Below are 26347 nucleotides of genomic sequence, written 5' to 3' on the forward strand. Positions count from 1 at the left end.
TCTCAGCCTCAGAGGACACCAAATGGCAACCCTCTCTGAAGAAACTTGCCATCAAAATCCTATGACAGGGTTGCCATACACCAGAAATGACTTGAAGACACACAACAATAACAAAAGATGTATTAGTCTGGAATATCTGTATGCAAAAGGATCTTGTAGCACCTTTCAGATTAACTGTGTGGAGCAAGTTGTAGGATTAGCTTTTGTAGCCTTTGTCTACTGCCTCACATGCAAGACCAAGTCTATGAAAGCTTATGCTACAACTTCTTTCTCATAGTTAGTTTCAAAGATGCTACAAGATCCCTTTGAATACTGATTATCCAACTAAAGTAGATCTTTAGATCTAAATCAATGGAAGTTACCTATGTACTGACTCACCATTCAATGACTGGATCAACAGGTCTACTCTAGCTGAGACTAACCAACAGAATTCAGGTTCTATCTTCCACGATTTTGTCTGATCTGTTCTTCAAGTCATCTAAAGAAGTGGCTATCACCAGATTCTATGGCAAGGCATTTAACCACTGAATGTTGCATGAAATAATTCTCAGCACCCAGGCAAAATACATTATTTCATTATCAACAAATCATTTCCAGCAGTTTTCATGCAAATTCATCTTACTTGCCCAGGGCAGTCTTCTGCAAAACAAATCCATCAAAATTGCTCATTCAATACCAAGCTATCCAAGAATATTGTAGATTACAATAAGAACAGCTCAAATCAATATATTGTTGTCAGGAGAGCCCACCCTCCCCCATGCCATAAGTACAGTAAAAACTCAGCTCAGAGGGAAAAGGAAAGTCTGAGGGAGGTGGTGCCCATCAGAAAGTCCTGATGCTCTAGCCATGTAAGCCCTGGGTACTGACACAGAAAATGAGCCTGGTCTGTCATACTTTGGAGACAACATAACTCATTGGATAAGATAATAATGCTTGGTTAAGTGGAATGACTTTCTGACTTGGTAAAGTGAATGACAAGAGACTGCAGCAACTATGGAACCACAGCACTAATCTTCTATGCAAGCAAAATCATGCTCAAAAGTCTGCAACATAGGCTCCAACCATACATGAAGAGAGAAATCTCAGAGGTCTAAGCAGGCACCAGGGATCACACTGCAAATATACGAAGGCTAATGGAGCATAGCAGGGAGTTCCAAAAGAAAATCAGCATGTGCTTTTTAGACTATACTAACAAAGATTTTGACTGCATAGATCATGAAATGCTATGGAACGTACTAAAAGACATGGAAGTGCCAACACATCTGATAGTCTTGATGAGGAATCTGTACTCAGGACAAGAAGCTACTGTCAGAACAGAACACGGAGAAACCTATCACCATACCTATTCAACTTATATGCAGAACATATTGAAAGGAAAGCAGGCTTGGACATGGAAGAGGGAGGAGTGAAAATAAGAGGAAGAAATATCAACAATCTGAGATATGCCGGTGACACCATAATACTAGCAGAGAACCTCACAGACTTGGAACAACTACTAAGGAAAATCAAAGAAGAAAGTGCAAAGACAGGCTTTCTGTTGAACATAAAGAAAACAAAAATAATGACCACAGAGAACTTACACACATTCAAACTAGACAATGAGGAAATAGAAATAGTAAAAGAGTTCTCATATCTGAGATCAAACATTGATCGGAATGGGGACTGCAGTCAGGAAATCAGAAGAAGATTAAGAATGGGGAGGGCGGCTAGAACTAGAAAAGATCCTAAAATGCAAAGACATACAGCTCAGCACAAAAGTCAGAATCATACAAGCCATTGAATTCCCTATTACCATGTATGGATGTGAGAGTTGGACAGTCAAGAAAGAAGATAGGAAGAAAATCAATTCATTTGAGATGTGGTGCTGAAGAAGACAAACAGATGGCTCCTAGAGCAGATCAAGCCAGAAATATCCCTAGAAGCCAAAATGACAAGACGTAGACTGTCATACTTTGGACACATCATGAGAAGGCATAATTCATTGGAAAAGACAATAATGTTAGAAAAGGTGGAGGGAAGTAAAAAGAGAGGAAGGCCACATGCTAGATGGGTGGACTTTGTTAAAGAAACCACGAATATGCGTTTGCAGGAACTGGGAAGAGCATTAGAGGACAGGGAGGCCTGGATATGTCTCTTCCATAGGATCGCCATGGGTCGAGGTCAAGTTAACACCAAAAAAAAGCGGAATGCAGTAGGAAAATAGGAAGATCACACTACAGGTGGGTAGACTCAATCAAGGAAGCCATGGCCCTTACTCTACAAGACCTGAATAGGGCAAGTTGATGACTAGGGATCATGGAGGTCTCTCATTCATAGGACTTTAATAAACTGAAGTCTACACGAGGGTAAATAACAAGAAAAACCATCTCAAGTTTGGAGAAAGTGCAAAAGAAAGAAATGGAAAGCCCTATGTATACTGAGCTTCTAAGCATCACAGTGGCAGAAGGCAACCATTACAAACCCCTAGCTTCTCTCAGAGGACTTCTCTCACTGTGAAGAATCCAGACTTACTTTTTCATACTTTCAGCTAACATGAGTTGTAGAACATATATTAGGAGTCCTTTGCACTGGCTGCCAATTGAATGTCCTGAAAGACTGCAATGTGTCCCTTTTGTACGTTATCCCAGAAATAAGGAGAGAAGAAAACACAACCCAGACGTAACAACAGTTTAGCAGAAAACGTGAAGCCCCAGCCTCTGAAAGACATTTACACACAGAAACACACACAAGCACACACACTGAAAGACAGTGACACACACATACAGAAAAAGAAACCTAAGGACTTCAAAATGCCAGGTCTAAATTTGCTTTCTCTGCTTCCAGGAACACAATAGTGACAGTGTAGTTGTCCGCCAGTCCCTCATGCAGGGGCTTCATTCCTTTCCCCAAGTGGGCCTTGTGTTGCTATTATTCACACATACAATTATTCACACGTCTTGAATTTGCATTCCACCAAAGTAGGGAGTCTGGCACGGAATCAGAGACGAACCTAACAATGGACTAAATATAGACAGTGTGTCTAATGGGGAGGAGAGAAAGGCCCACAGCTGCAGGATGCATCTGTCCAAGACCGTGCTTATTAGAGGGAAGCATCCTCTTGCTTTGCTTTCAAAGTTAAGAAGAGAATCGGTTCATAAAGAATGTGCATGCACACACCAACTTCTCATTAGCCTCAACAACCTTTGTCCAAGCCATAACCTTGAACAGCTGTGCACAGAATCTAAGCTAGACGGCATACTGGAATGTCTTTCTATACCCAAGATCACTCTTTTATTGTTGTTGTTTTTGTTTTTATTATATTTTATTTATATCTCGCCCTTTCCCCAAAACTGGGACGCAGGGTGGCTCACAACATTAAAAAACAGTGTAATTAAAAGCATTCAAAAATAGTAAATTAAAATTAAATTATTACAATATTAAAACAAGTTACATATTACAAGAATAAAATATTAAAATTTTTAAAATATTTTGCATATCCTTTTCCACTATGCATCCAGTTCTTAAATGTCTTCCTATCAAATAGCAAGGGAGACAAAAAAAAAAATACACGTAAGGAGCCAAATGGAGAGAGCCCAGCTCAAATATTCACAAGACAAATGTGCACTTTCCTTGTGAAAGTCACTTGTTGCTGTGTATCTTCAAGTCATTTCTGTCCTACACAGACTCTAAGGTGAACCTTGGGTATGGGGTTTCTTGGCAAGATTTGTTCGGAGGGGGTTTGCCATGGCCATCTTTGTAGCTGAGAGAGTCTGTTTTGTCCAAGGACATCCAGTCAGTTTTTTTGGCTGAGAAGAGATTTGAACCCTGATCTGCCAGAGTTGTAGTCCATTCCCTATGCTGGCTCTACCATTCACTGATGAAGATTAATTAGAAATGCTGCAAATTGTTTTTTTTAAAGGGTGGTTATATCAGAGTGGGGCTCAGAGGACCTTCCAGAGACTGACTGTTGGAATGCAACTTCCAGCAGACCTTGCTAGTATAAACCATGATGAAGAATACTGGGAGCTGCAGCCCACCAACTGCACTATTCTCAATTCAGATTTACACAATCAGCAAAATTATGTGAAGTAGCTCTTGACGAACTGTAGTGCTTTAGACTGCAGATATCAAAGTACATGTGCAAAACACATTCATGAAAAGATTCCTCTGCTCTTACCTGTTTTTAAAAACAGAACTTTTAAAAAAATATATGAGCCTTTTAATGCCACAAGTCACCCTGGGAATATTATATAAGGACAAGGCATCAGGCTCTCAAAGAGAGTATACAAACATGCAACGTACCATCTGTAATCTAATGTAGAAAAGCCCAGGAAGATCAATATAGCATGTACAGTATTTCCAACCATGTAGCTAGGCTATCAGAATCACATTCAGAGCCAGTCATCTGTTTGTCACTGGGAATGGATTTAGAACATTTTATTTTGATTGTCATAACAAGGGTATTATAATTGAATTAAAGCCAGTCCATGTTGAGAACATTTGCTCAAGAGAAGAGATAAAAGGATCTTGGACAGCTAAATATTTCAAGAAATTTCCTTGTATCCCTCTTCCTCATATCATCCTTTTATATGACACAATTATAGAGTTGATCACACTAGCGAGATCCTGCGGGAAAATGGAAGTTAAACGCGATTTAACGTGAAGGAAACTCAGAATTGACCGAAGTTTATCACACGACGTCACAGTTAACGTGAAATAACACAAAGTTAAAGCAGAGAAAACCAGCAGCTTTTTTGGAACATACCAAAAGTAAAAAGCTGCTGGTTTTCTCCGCTTTAACTTCACGTTATTTCGTTTTGGAAGCAATTCAGTGTGATAAACTCCCTGAATTTGCAAGTTTTGGTTAAATTCCAATTTAACTTAAATCGCATTCAACTCCCGTTTTCCTGCGGGATCTCGCTAGTGTGATAAAGCTCTATAGCAGTTTGTGTGTATGTGCCTTCAAGTCACCTGTCAACTTATGGTGTCTCCACCAATTTTATAGGAATTTCTTAGGTGAAGCATACTCATAGGTGATTTGCCATTGCTTTCCTCTGAAATAAATGCCTATAGCACCAAGTATTCAAGATCTGATGGAATCTGGTGCCTTCAGAGCATTTAGGCTTTCTAATAGGGCTATATGCCATTTTAACTCCTGTTACTATATCCTAAGGAAACCAGGAGTTTGCAGTTTGAGGAGGCATTGGGACTCTATGGTTGGGAATTCTAAGTACCCATCATGAAACTGAGCATCCCAGATTCACTGGGATATCACCATGGCAGTTAAGGTGGGATTATATTGCTGTGATTATGTGAAAGGGCTCCCAAAGTGAACAATACTGGACCTTTCTTTGTCATAACTTACAGAAATTAAAGTGAGACAGAACGTGAAGGGAACAGAGTACAAGGAAGTCCTCCAAGATCAGAAGACCCATCCAAATCAGGGCTGGCATTTGGTTCCTATTTTATAAATGAGGGAAGAAAACAAAAGATAACCGCACCTTTGTTGACACAGTCCACTGCTCAGAGGCCTAATTTGACAGAAAAAAAGTCATAGAGAAAAAGACAAAGACGTTTCCGTCCTAAAGTGCAGTGTGCAAATTCCTAATCACATCTGTTCCTGACCTTAGCCCTGGGAGTAAAATGGAATGACAGCAAATGGCAGTAAAAAGGGGAAATGTTATTGTGGAAGAAAGCAGCAGCTAATAGTTTAAAGAAGGAAGGAAATTACTTCATGAAGCAGGTTGTCCTCTGGCATTTCCCAGTGAATATCCGGTACATCCTCTATGTTCCTTTTCAAATCCTATGTCAAAAGATAATAGTGTCTTAAAAGGCTGTAGTACATCCTCTTTCCAACAGAGAGGATTCTGAGGGACTCTTATCTCTGTAATTGCAGACATAAGTTTCAGCTTCTTGTTATGGAGAACTTTACAGGAACTAGCAGAGATCTATAGGATAAGGCCAGCTGAACAAATTCAAACAAAAAGTAGGATATTTTAAAAGCGCTGTGTTATTATACTTGCAGAAGTGAGCATCTCTCTACAGAGACTTTTAAACACACTGAAAGTTTACAAGTCAAGGAGGAGCAGATTGTAACGGTATGCTTGGTTTAATTCCCCCTGCCCAAAAAACACTCTACTAAGGTGTTCCTACAATTCCTCAAAGATTTATTTAACTGCATTTTAATTTTTGCCAGTTGGAAAAATGTGAGGGAGGAGAAGTTTAGAATATAAATGTCTAGTGTTGTAGATGGCAAAAGGAAGGCATTATTACTCAGCTACCATTATCTAAAGTGTGTGTACATCTGTCTGAACATGTAGGAACAGAACTCATATTTTTATAGAGTGAGCATATTGATGGTTAAGACACTGAATCTGTTGACTGCAAGATCAACAGGTTGGCAGTTCGAGGCCCGGGTGCCACATAACGGAGTGAGCTCCCATCAATAGTCCCAGCTTCTGGCAACCTAGCAGTTCAAAAGCATGCAAATACAAGTCAATAAATAGGTACCACTCCAATGGGAAGGTGAACAGCGTTCTGTGCAATCATGCTGCCCACATGCTCACAGAGTAGTCTGTGACAACACTGGCTCTTTGACTTAGTAACAGATATAAGAAAAGTTTTTAAAAGGAGAAAAGAGTTGATATTGCAGTTCACATTAAGAACAACAATGAACTTTTCTACAGTATGTAATCACTGTACCTAGAAAACCAACAATTCTGTGCACATGTGTCTGGAAGTAAGATTCACTGAACTCAATAGGACTTCCATTTGAGTAAGCATGGATCAAGATAACAGTACTGTAAGAACTATAGATAAAATTAGTTATCCTAATCAATTGTTCTGGCTAATTGCCATAAAGTTGGCTTTGATTTATGACAATCCTGTGAAGCAGAGACCTCTAAGACACCCTGTTATTAACAGACCTGCTAAAGCATACCCTCCAACTGTCCTGAAAAGGAACAGTGGAAGTCTGACTGGTCTGACGGGCCCAAACTACTTCTGAGGTTTTTACCAGACATTTGTCAGCTACCATACATTTCCAAACATATTTTTCTCAGCCACTACTGTTCAGTTCCTTTCACATCATAAGTATGTTCATATATACAGGTGAACGAATATGTAAAAGGTTCACAAATGGTTATCAATGGTAGTATTTATTATTTATTTGTTTAATTTATTTATATAATGCCTTTGTTCTCCTGACATGGGACCCAAGGGGGCTTACAACAAGCCTAAAACAAAGTAAAAAAACCCAAGCAAACCCAAAACCTGGTGATAAAAAAAATAAGACATCATAATAAAATGCCATTAATTTTAAAAGGTGTAACATGATTTTCAAATCTAACATTAAAGATAAAAACACAGCACACACACATACACACACCATTGAAAATATTCCTTGCAATCAATTAACCATCAAATCCCTATTTAAATAAAAAGGTCATTTCTTGCCAAGGGAAGGAGAGGAGAGAGAGGACTAGCCTAGCCTCACCTCCTGTGGAAGGGAATTCCAGAGCCTATTTTTCTTAGCATATTCTCATGTTGGCTTAGGGAGCATATGCATGCATGTGTACATTCAATTACTCACTTAAAGGGAGTAAAGAAACCCAGGAACATCACTCTCTAGCAATGCAACCTTCCCTCAGTGATTCCAGATACAGACTGCCATTTTCTTCATGCTATGAAATGTGGAGGACTTTTTAAATTAATACCGCGGGATACTAGAATACCCAGGTTTTACGAAATTTCGCGGGATATCAAAAAATCCTTCCACATTGAAATAATTGTCCGGAGTTACGAATGTTGTTCGGGTTACGAAAAAATTTTGGGTGCTGGTCGGCGCTTTTTTTTTTTCGCACGAAACGCGCTGGGTCCTCCCCCATTAGCGCCTATGCAATCGGCTGAACGAAGGCTGTTCGGGGTTAGAAAGCGGCCGAGGAACAATTAGTTTCTAACCCAGAGCGTGTTTGGAAGCAGGAGGGGGTTTGGGACCGCAAGCCACTGCCCATTTTTAAAGGCCCTGCTGGGGCCATATTTCCTGCTTTTAACTACTAAGAACGTCCCCATGGATTCGGCCTCTTTTAACTGTCCTGAGTATGTGCCTCCAAGCCACCGTTTTGACTTGTGCCCTTCAATGATTTCATAAGGTTTTCTTAGGGGGGTGTTCCCACTTGACGAGTTACAACGCTTTACGATACACCGTATCAGTTTAATCTTTCAAAATTACCCGGGCTTTCCCCATGTCCGAATCGCTTTTTTTTTTCTCTTCGTTCCTCATTTACTAACTGAGGCGCTTTAAAAGTAATCCGCTTTCCGTTCCTATGCAAATAAGACGGGTATATATAAACCGGTTGTTAGCCGTATTTCGTTCTCACTCACCGTGTGGGCTGTCAGCAAAGCAACATCATTATAAAGGCACTTTAAATTTCACGGTTGGTGTGAATAAAGAGCCAATGAAGAAGCCTAAAGTGCCTAGGATCCTGCATTAGTCGTGGGGAGGATGGTGGGGAGAGAAACTGCCCTCCCCCAAAGCACTTGCCTTGAAGAAAGACCATGCTGGGGAGGCGCGCTGCACTGGGGTCTGAAGAGTGGCAAGGAGGAAGGAGAATTGGGGCCAGGCCTTTTCTCTTTCCCTCCTGCCTTCCCAACCGAACAAGCAGCGCTGTCAAGGAGGGAGGAGAGTTGGCACGGGCCCTTTTCTTCTCTGTCCTCACGTGCCTTACCAACCGAGGCAAGCCTGTCAAGGAGGAAGGAGAAGTTGGCACGGGCCGGTTCTCTCCCTACCTTGCCTTCCCAAAATGAAGGCAGCGCCCGGTCAGGATGGAGGAGAATTGGCAACGGGAACGCGTTTCTCTTCTTCCCTCCTTGCCTTCCCAACAGAAGGCAAGCGCGGCCTTGGGGCTGAGATGGTCACGGAGAGAGGAGAATTGTACGTGCCGTTTCTCCTCCTTCCAACGGAAGGCAGCGCTGCCTGGGTCGAGATGGCAAGGAGGGAAGAGAAGTTGGCAGGGCCGGTTCTCTTTCCCTCCTTGCGTCCCAACCGAATGCAGAAGCGCTGCCTTGGTCGAGATGGCAAGGAGGGAAGGGAGAAGTTGGCACGGGCCGTTTCGCCTTCCCGCCCTTGCCTTCCAAAACGGAACGCAACCTGCCCTGGGTCTGAGATGGCAAAGGAGGGAAGTAGAAGTTGGCAACAGCCTTTTCTTCTTTCCCATCCGTGCCGTCCCAAACGAAGGCAAAGCGCGCCTTGGGTCTGGAGAATGCAAGGAGGGAAGGAGAATGTTTGGCACGGGCCCGTTTTCTCCTTCCCTCCTGCTGCCCAAACCGAAGGCATGCTGCCTTGGTTCTGAGAGGGGCCTGTCCGTGGGGAGCCATGAAACAGGGATTTTCCTGCCTAAACCTCCAATAGTTCCTCTGGAAAGATCTGCGTTCCCTAAATTCCGCTTGCCGCCCATGGGGAAGAGATCTTTGGGAAAGATGAATCTTTTGGGGAAGATTGGGCACCCGGAATTAGCAGAAGCATGATTTTTTGATGTGGGGCCAACCCAGTAATTGCTCCAACACTTGAGGAATCCTAACTCTCAAAGCGCCATGACTAAATAAACATAAAAACAAAGCATAAGTCTTTTTTATTGACAACACATTGAAAATCTCCTATAGAAAACTCACACACAGTAATCGAAACAGTAATAAAATACAATCACTGCAAGCTATCCTATCTAAGAATGTGCTAATAGAATTAGATTCAGTAGCAGGGCTGTTTGCCATCAACAGAGGCTGAAGAGTGTGGACTTGGCCGCAAGGTGACCAAGATCATATGCCAGGGTCAACCTTTCAACACGCCTGCGAGTCTAGCTATGAGAAGAGAGAGAGAGGGACATTACAGACGACTAGTAGATAGGTTACATTGGCTAGACATAGAGATAGACCGAATATTGATAGACCCAGAGAGAGAGAGAGAGAGCGAGAGAAGAGATGACAAATAATGGAAAGTAGTCCCTGGATAGGTAATGGGATATTAGATAGACAGATTGGATAGTTAGATAGATAGATGGACAGACAGACAGATACATGGTTGTGGACGGGCAGACAGATGTACTGGACAAGTATATTAAATGGGCAGATGGATGGATGGATGGATGGATGGTGGATGAGATGGATGGATATAGGTAGATAGATACATACATGGTTAGACAGACAGAGAGACAGACAGAATACATACAGATGGATGGATAGAATAGAGAGATTTAAACACGGCTAAACAGACTAGAGAATAGAATGTGGCTGCAGGCAAAGCGAATTTTGGGAACTCCTTCCAGAGGAACTAAGGGATGGGTTTTCCAGGACATATTCCCACTATGGTTCCAAAGACAGCCCAGGGAGGGAGCACTCTTCCCAAAAAAGATTCTCTTTCCAGGTTGGAAAATGGGATCAAGGGGAGAAGGCAGATTCTGTTTGGGAAAGAAATGGAAGGCTCTATTCCCCCCCCCTGCATCCTGCCTCTCCTCCATTACAAATGGTGTTCAATGCACACACACACACACACACAGCAGATTGGGAAAGAAAGATGGAAGGCTCTATTCCCCCCCCTCTCCTCCGTTACAAATGGTGTTCAATGGCTCCCCTCACACCGGGGGAAGCCTTTAAGAGTCCTTTGACGGAAAAAGGCGCTTGAGCGGCCGGGACTTCAAGCGCTTAAGTGCTGAAGAGATTAAGCGCCTGTAAACCATTAAAAAATAATAACAAAATAATAATCCTTGAAAGATCGCCGCGGACAAAGGAGTGAGGGAAGCAAAAATGGCGACAGCCACGACGGATGGGGACAAGAAAGGACGACTCCTCCAAGCCAGCCCCTCGCACTCCGCTCCTCCCATCCAGCTAAGCCGATTTCAAAGGCTGATCGTTCCTATTGAAATGCTCCGAATCCTATCCCGAATCAAGGAAAAAATGTAGGTTCGACCCTTCTATTTTTTAAAACCGCGTTAAATGAAGATAAGCCAATTCAAATTTTAAACCGCTTTACGATTCGATTTTAGGTGGGAACGATTGCGGGTTACTCTAGAACTGTTCTAGAGTTAATTCGGTTTCCAGTAGGAACGCCTCACCTTGGATTTGATTTGAATCCCGGCGTATCAGCCAGTGGGAACCACCCCTTAGGCAAGGAAAACTCAAGAGGTGCTTTTGCCTGTTCCTTCCTCTGCATTATAACCTAGCACCTGGTATTCATTGGTAGTCTCCCATTCAAGTACTAACTATCCCTACTTAGGTTCGAAGATCAGACAGCAGTTCTGTTGGTATGTCATCTGTTCCTGGTGATTTATTCTTTTCAATTGCCTAGACTGTGGCTTTCAGTTCGCTTTCCAGAATTTGGAGCGTTCCTTCTTCCCACGTGTCATTCAGCCTTTCACGTGTCGTATTATGTTGGGAAGCTGAAGGGAGGGGGGGGTCTTCCATCTTTCTGTTAGACCACCACCAAGCCAGGACAGTAGCTTTTGTTAGCTGTTTTAATTAAGTCAGTTCTATGCCAAGAGACACATCCTGTGCAACAGGAGAGGCATTTGTAATCCGCAGCGCCTCTTTGTCAATTCTCGCTGTTCTCCTAGAACATGTTACTGTATCACCTCACAGTGCATTCACTTAAATCCTAGTGACAGGCTTCCAGGAGACAGCAGACTTTAATTCATAGTTTATTTCAGGATCACAAACTGAAGTCATACTAGCTGAAAACCTGTGCCTATGATGACATATTCAAGATAGGAAAAGGCTGTTTCATGCAAGCAAACACACCGACGAATTAATCACTGCTGCATGTGAGTGCCAACATCATTGAGAAACACTGGGATTAGGTGGCTCCTAAATTATGTCTGTACTCTTGTGTTCAGCCTGTAGTTGAAAATTCATACCGGGCAAATCACTACTTGATACTGCAACTGTCTGCTTAGGAATAGGCTAACCACAAGGGTACTTGCTGGGTTTTTTTATTTTCTTTTTTATAGTATACTGAACATACTGCAACAAGCATATTTTGTATCCCTTTGCAATGCAAAAATGGATGTCTCACCAACTTCTAGAATTCCACCATGCCAAATACATTTCTAGTCAGCTAAGGCAACCCTTACAGATCATATTAATACATTTCAAGCCATTTGTGCTATGGATACCAGGGACCACAGCCTTCTAGGGTGCAGAGAAACAGGCCTACTTGGCTAACTGCTACTCATGTGTTTGGTGTTGTTGTCAAAAGAGTGAGGTTTGCACCTCGGATCTTGGTCCAAATTAGCATAGCACGCAAGCAAGGAATCAGTGGGAAAAGGTTTGTTTCTGCAACAGAAATAGGGCAACAGTGAGACAAAGAAATGATAATAGAATTATAGAAACCAATTAACCTGACATCAATACCAGGAAATATTCTAGAGAAGATCATGAATCAGATAGTCTGTAAGCACTTAGAAAGGAATGCCATGGTCGCTAAATGTCAACATTGGTCTGAAAAACACATTATGCCAAACTAATCTGATCTCCTTTCATTGATCATAGAATCATAGAGTGGAAGTGACCACAAGGGCCATCTAGTCCAACCTCCTGCCATGCAAGATCTCTCAATCAAAGCATACCTGACAGATGGACATCCAGCCTCTGTTTAAAGACTTCCAAAGAGGGAGATAAGAATTACAAGTTTTGTAGATGAAGGGAATGCTGTGGATATAGCATATCTTAATTTCAGTTAGGCCTTTGACAAGGTCCCTCGTTATATTCTTACTGAAAAGCTAGTAAAACGTGAACAAGGCAATGTGACTGTTAGGTGGATTTGTAACTGGTTGATCGACCGAACCCAAAGGGCTCCTCTTCATATTGGAGAGAACTGACCAGTGGAGTGCCAAGGGTTCTGTCCTGGGCCCAGTGCTATTCAACATTTTTATCAATGACTCTGATGATGATATAGAGGGCATGTTTATCAAATTTGCAGATAACACCAAATTAGGAGGGGTAGCTAATATCTCAGAGAACAGGATCAGAATTCAAATGACTTTAATAGATTAGAAAGCTGGGCCAAAACTAACAAAATGAATTTCAACAGGGAGAAATGTAAGATACAAAATTTAGGCAGAAAAAAAAATGAAATCTATAAATAAGATGAGTTTTAACCTTGCTCCAATTTGTTGTATAGGTCCCAACCACTTTTATCTTGTCAAGTATAGCAGTCTTCATTATCATTGTATTTCTAACTGGGGTTAGAAGAGGGGGTTTCAGTTATTACCACCTGTCTGGTCGGTCTGTCTTTGCCACAGCCACTCATTTGCATTTTGGACTATGTGATTTTTTTCCTCGGTGGTTAAATATCTATCAAGTAATTGTTAAACATCTCCCCAAATAGTATGGAATCTAAAAAGGACCAGTTCCAGGTCTTTCCTCAGCCAAGATATGAACATATCTCTTCTGGCAGGCATATGCAATCAACTTCAAATCATGACTTTTTAATCTGTATATGAACTCTTATAAGTGTATTGTAATGATTTTATAGTATAGTATTTTAACTGTGGGTTTATGTACAGTGGACCCTTGTTATACGCTGGGGTTTAGTTCCAAGATCTCTCGTGTATAACAAAATCCGTGTATGCTCAAGTCCCATTGAATATAATGACATAGCAAAATGGTGTCCCTTATAAAAACTGGAAAATCAAGGTTTGATAATTGAAATTTATACTTTTTTTGAACATTTTCAAACCGTGTATGCTTGAATCTCTGTATAAAAAATCCGTGTATAAGAAGGGTCGACTGTATTTTTAATTGTGTTTTGTACTTTAATATGCTGCTGTACCCCTCCTCAAGCCTTGAGAAGAATCAAGAAATAAATAAAAATTATTATCATCATTGTTTGTTAGCCATTTATTCAGATCAACTGTTGAAAAGGGGATGTGCATAGTACATTCATCCCTTCCAATATGTGGGAATCCATTCTGGACCCCCCTCGCAAATCGGGAATATTGCTAATATTGGAGCCTCATTGATTACAATGAGGGTGTGCTTCCAAGTGTGCACATTATGTCTCTCCTGGCTTCCCATCTGCGAAAGACCGAGGGATGTGAAAGGCATGACTGCGAATCGGGAGAGACGACTGTATTTCCTTGATTTGCTAATGGGGCTAGGTAAGCTCTGAGTAGCATCTGGATTTCCAGTTTATTTTACAATCTGGTACTTTTTCAACTAGTGTGGAACTGCTGTCATCCTGGTCTCATCAGATCAGAGATCAGAAATGTGGGCAATGCTCAAGAAACAGGGAAGAGAGTTGGGGTTGATCTGTTCAGTTTCCCTGTCTTTGCCAGCAGGGAGAAGACTGAAGTCAGAGGAAGATGTCACCAAATCTGAATAAAGAGGTGGAAACAGTCTCAGGTACTGTATATGGACTCCAGGAGATGTTTCTGGACTCTTTGAGAATGTTTCTGAGATCTTTGAGCTGAGCTACCTTAATCTAAGGGGGGGGGTTGCTTTTGTGAAGGACTTGTCCTTTATCAGCCCAGACAGTCTACCCTCTCCTCTTCAAGGATTCCATTGTAGGTGAATTCACTTGATGGTGCCTTGGTGATTATTGGGGAGGGGATCTGATAAGGTCCAAGCTAGGGCAAGTCTCCTTCCTGGCTTGCCAAAATTGTCACAAGAATGAGGGTTGTTCCTAACCCTTTGGTCCTAACTAGCACCTAACAAAGAGAAATGTCAATAGCTGTCAATGTGGAGCAGCATTTTTTGAGTAAACCGTCAGAAAGATGAACTGTCAAATGGAATGTGAACACAACCAGATAAAATAATATTTGACAGAGAGAGTGAAGAGAAAGAGAAAAAAAGAAATAAGGACTATCAGCTATATTACTAGATTTTTCTTTTTCTTTTCACATATCCAATGAAATGCATATTGTTGCTGTTAACTGCCCTCAGGTGACGTCAACTCATGGCGACCCTGTGAAAGAGACATCTCCAAGAATCTTCATCCTCTTTGCTGAGGTCTTGCAAGCCCAGGTCCATGTTCTTCCTGACCAAGTCTAACAATTTGGCATGTGGTCTTCCTCTCTTTCTACTTCCTTCCACCTTTCCTAGCATTATTATCTTTTCTAATGATTCATTTTTCCTCATGCTGTGGCCAAAGTACAACAGCCTCAATTTACAGTCACCCTCTGTTCTCACGGACTTGAGATCCGTGGTCTTGAATATTCATGGAGGGACAACCTCCATTAATTTTAATGGGGTGCACCCCTGCAGCGCACACCCCGCATGCGCTTGTGGGCATATGCCCCATTCAAGCCTAAGGGGCTTGAATATAGGCAAGTCTCCATTTTCACTGGGGGGGGGGTCCAGAATGGATCTTCTGCAAAAACGGAGGGCCAACTGTAATCATTTTTGCTTATAGAAAGAGTTCAAGCTTGATCTGTTCTAGAATCCATTTGTTTGTCTTCTTGGCTGCCCATAGTACAGTGGGCCATTCCCTTATGCGGTGATCCCTCCATGTAAGGGGATATCAGCGTATGCTGGAGCCCCATTGGAAGTAATGGGGCTCACGCCCATGGCATACAGCAGTGCAGCGGCACGCACCGCATTAGTTCATCCGGGGCGCGTGAAGGGCTCTTCCATCATAGCTTTCAGCATATGCTTAAAGCCACATATGGCACTGTATTCTCAGTACTTTTCTCCAGCACCACATCTCAAAAGAATTTATTTTCTTATTTACTTTCTTCAGTGCACAGCTCTTACATTTGTACATGGTGATGGAGAATACAGTGGCTTGGGCAATCCTCACTTCAGTGTTCTGAGTTATGTATTTATACTTTAGGATCTTGTCCAGATATTTGATAGCTGCCCTTCCCAATCCCAGTCTCCTGCTTTCTTGACTGCAGTCTCCATTCTGATCTATATTTGAACAAAGTTATGGGAATTTCAATGTTCTTGTTGTCTAAGATGAATTCTTGTAGATCTTTCGAGGGTTTTTTTTTTTTTTGGCCTATGTAACTGGGTTATTCATTAATTATATTTGATGATGTAGTCAATCTAAAAAAATTAAAATTTTAAAACATTCTTCTTCTTCTAAAAAAAGTATGTGTATATGTATGTCAAGACAGACATGAGTATACATCTTGCATGACATGGCCCACCCAGATGAACAAATGTATCTGATTTCTGGTCTGTTTCACTTTCACCTGCATTCTGGTTTTCCCTTCAAGCTGTACCTTTTTAAAAAAACTCCTCTTAAAGTTAAATGTGTATTTTATCTTAAAGTTTTGCATTTAAATACATATTTTGATTCACTTGGATTCTTCAGAAGTATGTTCCAATATTTGAAGTGTTAGACCTGATCAACATCAAAGTTCTGATCCACAGGTGTGTAGAACAGGCCAATTCATATAGGTATGTGCAAAGACTGAATTCCTCAAGCATTGCTAGAGTCTGATTCCCTATTTGCCTTACATGAGACAGCTCTCAGTAAGCTTTGTGGTAAAGCGTAGACATCCACTCAAATTATTCCGTTTGCTATAATGCACCACACTTAAACTAAATCATTAAACTTTCAAGTATAACTGAGTCACCAAAAGTCAATCTTGCAATCTGAGGGGGGGGGGCAGGGAGGCAGTGGAACAGCTGTTAAAGAAAACCAATAAATTACAAGTAAAATCTGCTTTGAAATTAAGCACTGAGAGAGTGCAACAAAATTTAATCAAGAAACTGTTGAAGGAAGGCTTCACACGCTTCAGCAGAGAAACAGAGTCTGCCTAATAGATGAGCCAAATAATTCTGACAGCAGCAAATCAGCTAGTAATGAGACTAGATTGCCTTACAATATCTATTGTCTTTTGTAAAGCTAAAAAGCCCATTAAGCATCATTTTTAGCACATGGGCTCACAACCCACCCAGTTACAACATAGCACACACAATGAACCTTAGAAAACCAAATCTGCTGAGCTGCAAATTGGTCCAGCTTTACCTTGAACACGTGGCAAAAAAGCAATTTAAAACAGCTGTTCTGTAGAAAGAGCCTGTTCAGATATTACTTACCAGGTCACTATTTCTACCATTAAAATGCAGCTTATGTATCTGCAGTCATCCTTCCGCATCTGGCAGACGTTGACCACAGAGTCATGCTGGAGGACCTACAGATGCCTATAAAAGTGTTCTCTCATTTCAGGTAAAAAAAATTATAATATTGGGCCTATAGTTACAGTTTTTCCAATGGCAGGGGCTGTTGAGGAAGCAACTGTATTCTAAACTACACCATCCCAGTCACTAAAGTAGACTAGGCCAACTTAATTAAATAGAGGAGAAAAAGTATACCATAATTATAATTTGAATTCTAGTACCACAGAACAGGAGTAGCCAAGCAAGCAACATAAACAACATCTGTTTTCAGTGTAAGTAAAAAATGGTTGAAAACTAGACATAACAGATATAATTTTCATCACATCTATGCAGAGGAAGAGCAACTTGCCAAAAAACCAAAGAATTTGAAAGCTTTATTAGAACTTTAGTGCATTTACATCAAGAGGACAGATCAAATTTCCTTCCCTCAAATTTATTATTGTTATGAAAAGTAGAGCATGAGTACTTAGCCAAATGGAGTTTTAAAGCTTCAATTTCCAGTAGCTTCTCCAAGCATCCATTATGTTTTTCTGGGCGCGGGGGGAATCTGTTGCACACACTTAAGAAGTGACTAATGGCTTAGCCCGAAAACTTTCCTGGGCCCATTTAAAGCAATGGCATTGCAATATTGAAGTGAACATTTACTCTTAACCTGTGCCTCTGAAATCTTGCATTTTATGAAGGAAGAACAAAATTTGATACAGCAGGAGACCTGGAGCAAGGATCTGCTTTTTTTGCTGTTGTTTTTTAATTCCAGTGCTATAGCCACTATAAAGCAGGCGCTATACTGATGATGCCACATAAAGAGTACCAATTGGCTATCTAGTAATTCAGGCTGCATCTGCACTGCAGAAATAATGCAGTTCGACACTGTTTTAACTGCCATGGCTCAGTACTATGTGATCATGGGATCTGTAGTTTGTTGTGACACCATAGCTCTCTGACAGAGAAGACTAAATATCTTACAAAACTACAAAGTTCAGAATTCTATAGTATTGAGCCATGTCAGTTAAAACTGTGTCAAACTGCAATAATTCTGCAATACTGATGAAGTATTCTCCATCAAATGGTCTTTCAGTACAGATGCCAAGAAAAGGAAAGGATAGGCCAAAATTAGAAAGAGAACACAAAAAACAATGAGGTCTGAGAAGAAACACTCGTACAAAAAACCCAAAATTCTGCATAGCACTTAAGATAATATGAAACACTAGTGTGTGTAAGCTTTGGCCTAGGGACAGCCAACAAGCATACAAAAGGATGTATATTTGGAAACTCCCCACTATGATTTTGTTCTATTCATAGCAAAACCACCACTCCTCCTGCCAATTAGAGAATCTTCAGAGCATTGAGGATCATGTTTGCAAGACATGATCCTCATGCATGTTCCTTCCATATTGCTGCAGTTAGGCAGCCAAGGACAACAATTTATAAGTGGAGAGTTTTCAGATTATGTTTCTTAAAAACTTAAATGGGGTTTTCTCAATTTATTTACTCTAAATACATGAAAAAAAGCTGACCAAAGTCTTGATTTACGTCTAGTTTTGTTTTATCATGTGCAGCTAGTTTGACCAAACCCATTAATGGAGACTAGATGAACATCAGAAGGCACATCAGGACAGACTTCCCTTGCTGTTTTAGGGTAATAGACTCAAGGAACGTCTACATGTATCTGTGACAACAGAAATGAGAAATACAGTCCATAGGTTAGAGACAGGTTCCACATACTGGCTAGAAAAGCGAGATTAAAATGCAGAGGGAAAATGTAAAAAATTACTTAGCCCAGCAATCACCTAGATTGTTGTTGCGTGTCTTCAAGTCATTTCCAACTTATGGAGATCCTCAGGTGAACCTATCACAGAGTTTTCTGAAGCTGAGAGTATATAACTTGCCCCTGGTCACAATTCAGCATTGCTTGCCTTTCTGTAAAGCAGTTAGTGTAGGCCTGTGCCCGTAAACCCCAAAAGCATCCAATTGGTATAAAAACTGATGCATGAATGTTGAAATCAGTTAATAGGGAAAAAAAACATCCCATTTCTCATTTCTGTTACAGTCAACCTGGCTATTTTCCAGAGGCAGAAAAAGAGGAGTGAGATTGTGGGAGAGTTTAGTTTTCCACATTCCTTCTGGCTCATTTCCATAATCTCAAGCAGCCTTCTTCAAAGTGGTAATGAGGGTGCCACCTGGTGCGGTCTATATCCTCCACACCCTCCTAATGACACCACTGCATTTCACTACATCATTGTATATAACGGGACTTATCCAGCCATGGATTTTGGTCTCTGGAGGGACGCAGGGTCCTGGAACCAAACTACAGTGGATACCAAGGGCCCACTATATTTAGTTGTTATGGGCAACCATAGCTGATAGCACAGAGGAACAGCATTAAAATGGAAGTGAACTACTAATAACACTTAAAAACAATTTAAAACATACAATTAAATGTGATAAAAAGCAGTACATATAATATTAAAAACAACAAATTGTGGAATTATTAACCAGCTTATGGCTTCCATATCTATGGTTTGTAGATCAGCTCTTTGTTTTAGCCCAGCTTCAAAGCAGATATACAAAGTACTCAATCTATTCTGGGAACATAATTCAACATTTTGGACAGCTCCTTTAAATTCAGACTAAAGCCTGGTGTGGCTCACTGTCCCATTATTAATTACTTTTTAAACACTGGATTTTAAAACATATAATTACAAAGAAAGCGGGAAATGGAAAGAAGGAAAGGGGAAAACAAAGAGAGAGAGAGTATATAGGAAGAATTTGGGGTTAAGCATATACACATTAATATAAAATGACTCTATTTCTAAAAACAAAGTGGGGGACTTCCGGTTGGGAACGGCAGCCCGTCGGACGCAAGCTTCAGGTTCTCTGGAGACCGTCCTCTTTGCTGGCGCTTTTCCTGCACGCTGAGACTAGCGCGAGGCGGGGAAAAACCCCAGGTATGGCATTACTTGGGTGAAGAAGCTCAGCGAGCCCCCCTAAACACCCCCTTCTTTTCTCCTGAGCCGGAGGGCTTCGGCGAGGAGACGGAGGTGCGGGGACTTTGGAGTAGTCGCCGCCAGCAAAGTAGAGCCGAATAAGGCTCTGAGAGCCGCCCCCATCTTTTTAAACCAGCGACGACAGATAAAAAGGGCAAAATAACAAAAAGCTGTTTGGGTCTTTAAAGTCTGAATTATCTTCGGAATCTAGCCTTTAGAACAGAAGGAGATAGAACCACTCAAGGGCAGAAAAAGTGAGTAAAATTTGAACTAAAGTTGTGTGATTCAAGCTGCATCCACGCTGCATCCTAAGCATACCTAAACGGACTCTCTTACAGTAAATTTATTTGGACTTGTTTGAAATCTGGGCTCTGGCCCCTGAAATTTGAAAGCTTATTCATTATTTGTTCATTATTCATTTATTTAATGCATGGGATTGAATGAGAGAAGCAAAGTTTGAGCAGAGCAAATTGCTAACAGCTGGGGAAACCGGCAATTGACAATCAGCTGGGCTGCTGTTGCAGCTGGAGTTAGTAAAGGAACAAAGGAATTAGTTCAAACTCAAACGGACTGAAGCAAGACAAATACAAATAATAAATTAAAATAAATCCATTGCTATTAGAAGGAGACTAAAGAGAAGCTGTAAAAGAAGGACTGTAACAAAGGAAAATTAGTAAAGGGGAAAAGACGAAGAGTGAGAGTGTTGGAGAGGATTTGAACTAACGAAGCTTAAAAAACGGAGGAAGACAGAGGACCAGGAAGGGAACAGAATAGGAGGAAAGACTTGGAGAAATATTGAAGATAAGCCAGAGAAACTATTTAAACTGAGATAAAAGGCTATCAAACAGACTGGGAAAAGAACTGTTGAGTTGAAACAAGGAAGAGATTAACTGTACCAAACGTAGAAGTGGGAAGGAAGGAGACAGCCGGTGAGAGGGAGACAGTGAGAGGGGAGAGGAAAAGGAAGAAGGAGAATAGAAAGAAAAACGGAGGCAGCCAAATAGAGATAAGAAAGGTGGATTTAAAGGACTTTAAGGAAACAGAGAGAGTGGAAGGAAAGGAAACTAAGCGACTCAGTGGAACGCTGGCAAGGAAAGTTGAATTAGTGGAAGAGGAAAAAGATATAGACAAACATAAGAGACAGAGGCAATTAGAAGAAAGAAGGAATCCAGCTGAACCTCCCGCTCTATTCTCTCTTTAAGCTCCTGGCACAATCTCCAGGAAGGAAAGAAGTCACTATAGGCTCCAAGCAATTTCATAAGTAGAAGGAGAAGAAAGCAGTCACAAGTAATAGAAAATAAAAGTGCATTTATGTGTGAGTGTGCTTTTGGATGTGAGTGAGTGTCTCCCTTCCTTCCCCCATCCCTCTTTCTCTTTCTCTTTCTCTCTCTCTCTCTCTCTCTCTCTTTTTTTTTTTTTTTTTTTTTTTTTTGTGGTTTTTTTTTTTGTTTTCTCCTCTCTTCACTCAGGGAGAAGACGAAGCAAATGAAGGGCAAAAAGGAAGAAAATTGGAAATGAGATAGGGGAATATAGGAGAAATTTGCAGGAGAAGAAGGACTGCATGTAAAAGAAAAAACAATTCAGGAAACAGAAAAGACAGAATAGTCAAGAAAGAAGGAAATTAGAGGAACTTAGTTCTCTTTTGTTAACATTTAACAAAAATAATTCAGAAATTAACTCAAATTGACTATTAACTCTCAGACAAGAGAGGAAACTAGTCGAGAAAGAAGAAAAGGATAACTTTGAGGGAGTGAGGGGAGAAGGAAAAGAAGGAAAAGAAAGCAATAATAGCAAAGGAAGAAATATATATAAAAGGAAGGGGAAATTGAGGAAGATAAGGAGGGGGAGAAGGAAAAAGAAGAAAAAAATATATTAATAAAACAACAATAACTCTACAAATGAGTTATTAATAGTGTATGTAATAGGGAAACTAGGTAAGGATAGTACTAATAGGAGGAGATAAAAGAAGAAAGCAAAGAAGCTGAGGAAAAGGAAATTAAAAATAGAATTATAGACTATTGGGAAGGAGAAGGAGTAGAATTGTAATAAGGAAGGAGTTATATCAGGGATAGATATAACAAAGGGAAAATGAATACAAGGAGAGCAAAATTTGATCCCGGACTCCAGAGAAGAACCTCGGTCGGAGCCAGTTCATCTGAACAGACAACTCTACTAGAGGAGTTAAAGACTTTATACCTGGATATGAAGGAAGATATAAAAGCACTGAAAAGAGATATGAATGCCATGAGGAAAGAGATTAAACAAGAGATCCGTCAGGAAATCAGGACAGAACTAAAGGACATTAAGGAAACCCTAGGGAAAGCAACTGAAGACATCTCCCTAATGGAAAAAAATATAGGTAAAATAGAGGACAAGACTAATAAGATCAATAAGAAAGTAATAGATTTAGAAAGAAACTACGAAAGAGAATTAGATGAGAGAGCCCTGCAAGATCAAAAACAACGCGAGAACTGTATAAAAATCAGAGGCTTAAAAGAAAAGGAGAACGAGGATCTTTATGAATACTTAGCACCTATACTAGCAGACTATATTGGAGCAGATCAAGATCAATTCCAATGGGAAATAAGTAAAATGTTCCGCATTAATTCTAAAATAGCAAAGCAGAAGAGGCTACCGCGGGACGTTGTTATTTATTTTACGAGGAAAAAAATTAGGGATGAAATTATACAACTAAATTATGATCAAAAGTTAGAATGTGAAGGGGAGGAACTTATTGTATATAAAGATATACCCTTAAGAATCCTGAAAAAAAGATCCGAGTATAGACCTCTTGTTACGTTGCTAAAAGACAATGACATCATATATAGGTGGGACAGATTGGAAGGAGTATCCTTTAAATATAAATCAGAACTGTTCAAAGTAAACTCTATAATGAAAATGAAAGAATTTCTTAAAAAATACAAAAAGGATTTGGAGAGAAGAGAAAACCCAAACAAAGAAGAAGAAGAGGCAGGGGAACCCACAAACAAATCAGATTCAGAGGAAGAAAAAGAGGAGGGAAAAGGAGATCAAAATAGAACTCATAGTGACAATGAAGAAGAGGTATCAGGAACTAACCAATAAAGACAAAAGGAAACAAGGTAAGACATAAAGATTATTTATTTAGGTAAACAAATGTACAACTTAAAAATTATATCCTGGAATATTAGGGGAATGAATTCCCCACAGAAGCGCAGAAAAGTATTTCATTATTTAAAAAAACATAAGGCAGATGTAGTATGTCTTCAAGAAACGCATATCAGAGAAAAAGATATCAGACTATTGGAAAATAGAAGGCTGGGTAAAGAATTTATCTCGGCAAACCACAAAAAGAAAAATGGAGTGGTGATATACATAAATAACAAACTTACGGTGGAAAAATTATTTGCAGACACAGAGGGAAGATATATAGGACTTGAAATTACTGCTTCAAATGGAAAGTATATGATTATAGGGTTATATGCACCATTAGACAAAAAAGAACAGTTCTACAATAAATTAAATAAGGAAATGAATAAATTCAATTACGAAAAGATTATTATTATGGGAGACTGGAATGGGGTGGTAGATCCAGAAATTGATAGGAAATCCCAGAAAAAGATTAAGAAGACACAAGGGAAATTACCTGAAGCTTTTGCAAATATGATCGAAGAACAAGCACTACACGACATCTGGAGATACAAATATCAAAATTCTAAAGATTACACATTTTTTTCAGAGAGACATAAATCTCTCTCTAGAATTGATATGATGTTTGCTACTAGCTCGATATGTAAGGATGTGGTGAAGATGAATCATGAGCCCAGGACTATATCAGATCATAGCCCCATTGTTATTGAGATTAAAATACAACAAGCGGACTATTCTTGGAGACTTAACCTAATGTTACTGCAAAAAGAAGAGATAATAATTAGAGGAAAAGAAGCTTTAAAAGTATTCTTTGAAGAAAATATGAAAGAGGACATTGATGTAACAACCGTGTGGGAAGCATCTAAAGCCTATATGAGAGGCTTCTTTATCCAGCAAAACAGCATTTTTAAAAGGAAGAAAAGAGAGAAATTAAACATACTGTACACTAGACTACATCAAAAAGAAAAAAGAGTTAAGTATAAATCCAGCAGAGAAGATTACGCTTAAGGAAATTAAAACTATTAAAAAGCAAATAGATTTGGAAGAAAGTGAGGAGTTACAAAATAAATTGAGATATTTGAAGCAAACATATTTCGAGCAGGCCAATAAGCCAGGTAGATGGCTTTCATATAGACTAAAAAAACAACGAGAAAGAAATATAATATCAGAAATAATGACGAGAGAGAAAGTGACTACTACTGACCCAAAAAAGATAAAAAAAGAATTTCAAGATTTCTATACCCTGCTATATAGTAATAGTATAACTCCCAAAGATGAAGTAATAGAATTCTTAAAGAAAGCTAATCTGAAAGCATTTACCCCCGAACAAAGAAAGTTACTAAATAGTCCAATATCGACAGCTGAGATCACGGAAGCCATCAAAAAGGGGAAGAAAAGGAAATCCCCTGGACCAGATGGGTTCCCCATTGAATACTATCAACATTTCGAAGATCAATTATTGCTCCCATTGAAGACCACAATGAATGCAATAGGAAAACAAAAATACCCCAAGACCTGGCAACAAGCAAACATTACCCTCTTGTTGAAAGAAAATAGAGATCCAAAAGAGGTTAAAAATTACAGACCGATATCCTTACTGAATATGGATTATAAACTGTTCACCAAAATTCTGTCAGAGAGATTAAAAAAAGTGCTTTCAGAATGGATTCATGAGGATCAAGCAGGATTTTTGCCAAAGAGACATTTAAAAGATAACATCCGCATTATTTTGAACTCTATTGAATATTATGAAAAACATAGTGAAAAGGAGTTGGCCTTGATATTCATGGACATTGAGAAAGCCTTTGATAATATTAGTTGGACAACGTTATTTATAATGCTAGAAAAATTAGAGGTCGGGGTACAATTTCAAAAATGGATCCAGGAAATCTACAAAGAACAAAAGGCAAAGCTAATAATAAATAACAGCAAATCGGAAGAATTTGAAATAAGAAGAGGTACAAGACAAGGCTGTCCCTTATCTCCAGCGCTATTTATTTTCGTGTTAGAAATGTTGAACAACAGGATAAGATTGGAGGAACGAATCCAAGGTTTGAAAATTAAGAAAACTGAGTATAAAATGAGGTTATTCGCCGATGATGTGGTTTACATCCTGGAAAACCCCTGTAATAGTATTCAAACCTTAACCAACCTTATACAAGAATTTGAAAAAGCTTCTGGTCTTAAGGTGAATAAGGACAAAACTAACATGCTGACGAAAAATATGGACAACGCAGCTATTAAGTATTTGGAAGAACATTCGGGATTTAGGATAGAGAAAAAAGTAAAGTATTTGGGAATAATTATAACCAACAGAAACACAGACTTATTCCATAACAATTATGAAGAAATGTGGCGGAACATCAAACAAGACCTTGTTAAATGGAGGAAAATTGAACTATCTCTCTTGGGGAAGATAGCGGTCATTCAAATGAGTGTGCTTCCTAAAATTTTGTTTATGTTCCAAACCATTCCGATTTTGCATTCCTTTAAGCCTTTGGACATGTGGCAAAATGACATAATGAAATTTATTTGGAACAAAAAGAAGGCTAGAATTGGAAAGAAAATAATGTGTGACGAGAAAGGCAGAGGAGGTCTGGGACTCCCAAATTTGAAAATCTATTATTTTGCATCGGTATTGTTGTGGTTAATAGAATGGATCTTATTAGAAAATGAGTATATACTAAACCTAGAAGGAGATGGATTAAGATTTGGGTTTCATGGTTATTTATTTTACAATAAAGATAAAATTCATAGAGAATGTAAAAACCATATTATCATCAGATCAATGTTAAAGGTGTGGGACAAACTAAAATTGAGACTGTGTAATCAAATTGCCCACAGTTGTTCTCCACACGAAGCCCTTTTCGGGAGAGAAGGTATACCAAAGAAAAAATGGTTGAGATATGCGGATCTTATCAATGTAACACAGAACTTGACAGAATTTAAAACAATGGAAGAGTTACAAAGCTCAGGCACCTCGTGTCATTGGTATTTGTACATGCAATTAAAAGAAAGATGGAAAATTGATAAGCTACAGCCAGGGATTTGTTATAAGAGAAATGAATGGGAAGAAATAATGGGGAAAGGAAAGAAGAATGCTATTACTAAATTTTATAAAATGATTTTGAGTT

The 26347-nt window shown here is 39.7% G+C and overlaps 1 protein-coding gene and 1 long non-coding RNA gene across 10 annotated transcripts in view; one reads left to right on the forward strand and one right to left on the reverse strand.

Annotated features, from left to right (window-relative positions):
- LOC121926462 overlaps window positions 1-14957 on the forward strand; it is a 50844-nt gene extending 35887 nt beyond the window's left edge. The window contains exons 2-3 of the long non-coding RNA XR_006103021.1: window positions 14307-14370; window positions 14911-14957. This is a non-coding gene — a long non-coding RNA (uncharacterized LOC121926462). The remainder of the gene's footprint in view (window positions 1-14306; window positions 14371-14910) is intronic.
- Window positions 1-26347, reverse strand: part of PALD1 (phosphatase domain containing paladin 1) — a 155125-nt gene that overhangs the window by 91485 nt on the left and 37293 nt on the right. The gene's annotated exons all lie outside the window — the stretch shown is intronic.

This window comes from Sceloporus undulatus, chromosome 3, assembly GCF_019175285.1.
Source record: "Sceloporus undulatus isolate JIND9_A2432 ecotype Alabama chromosome 3, SceUnd_v1.1, whole genome shotgun sequence".
NCBI classification, from domain to species: Eukaryota; Metazoa; Chordata; class Lepidosauria; order Squamata; family Phrynosomatidae; genus Sceloporus; species Sceloporus undulatus.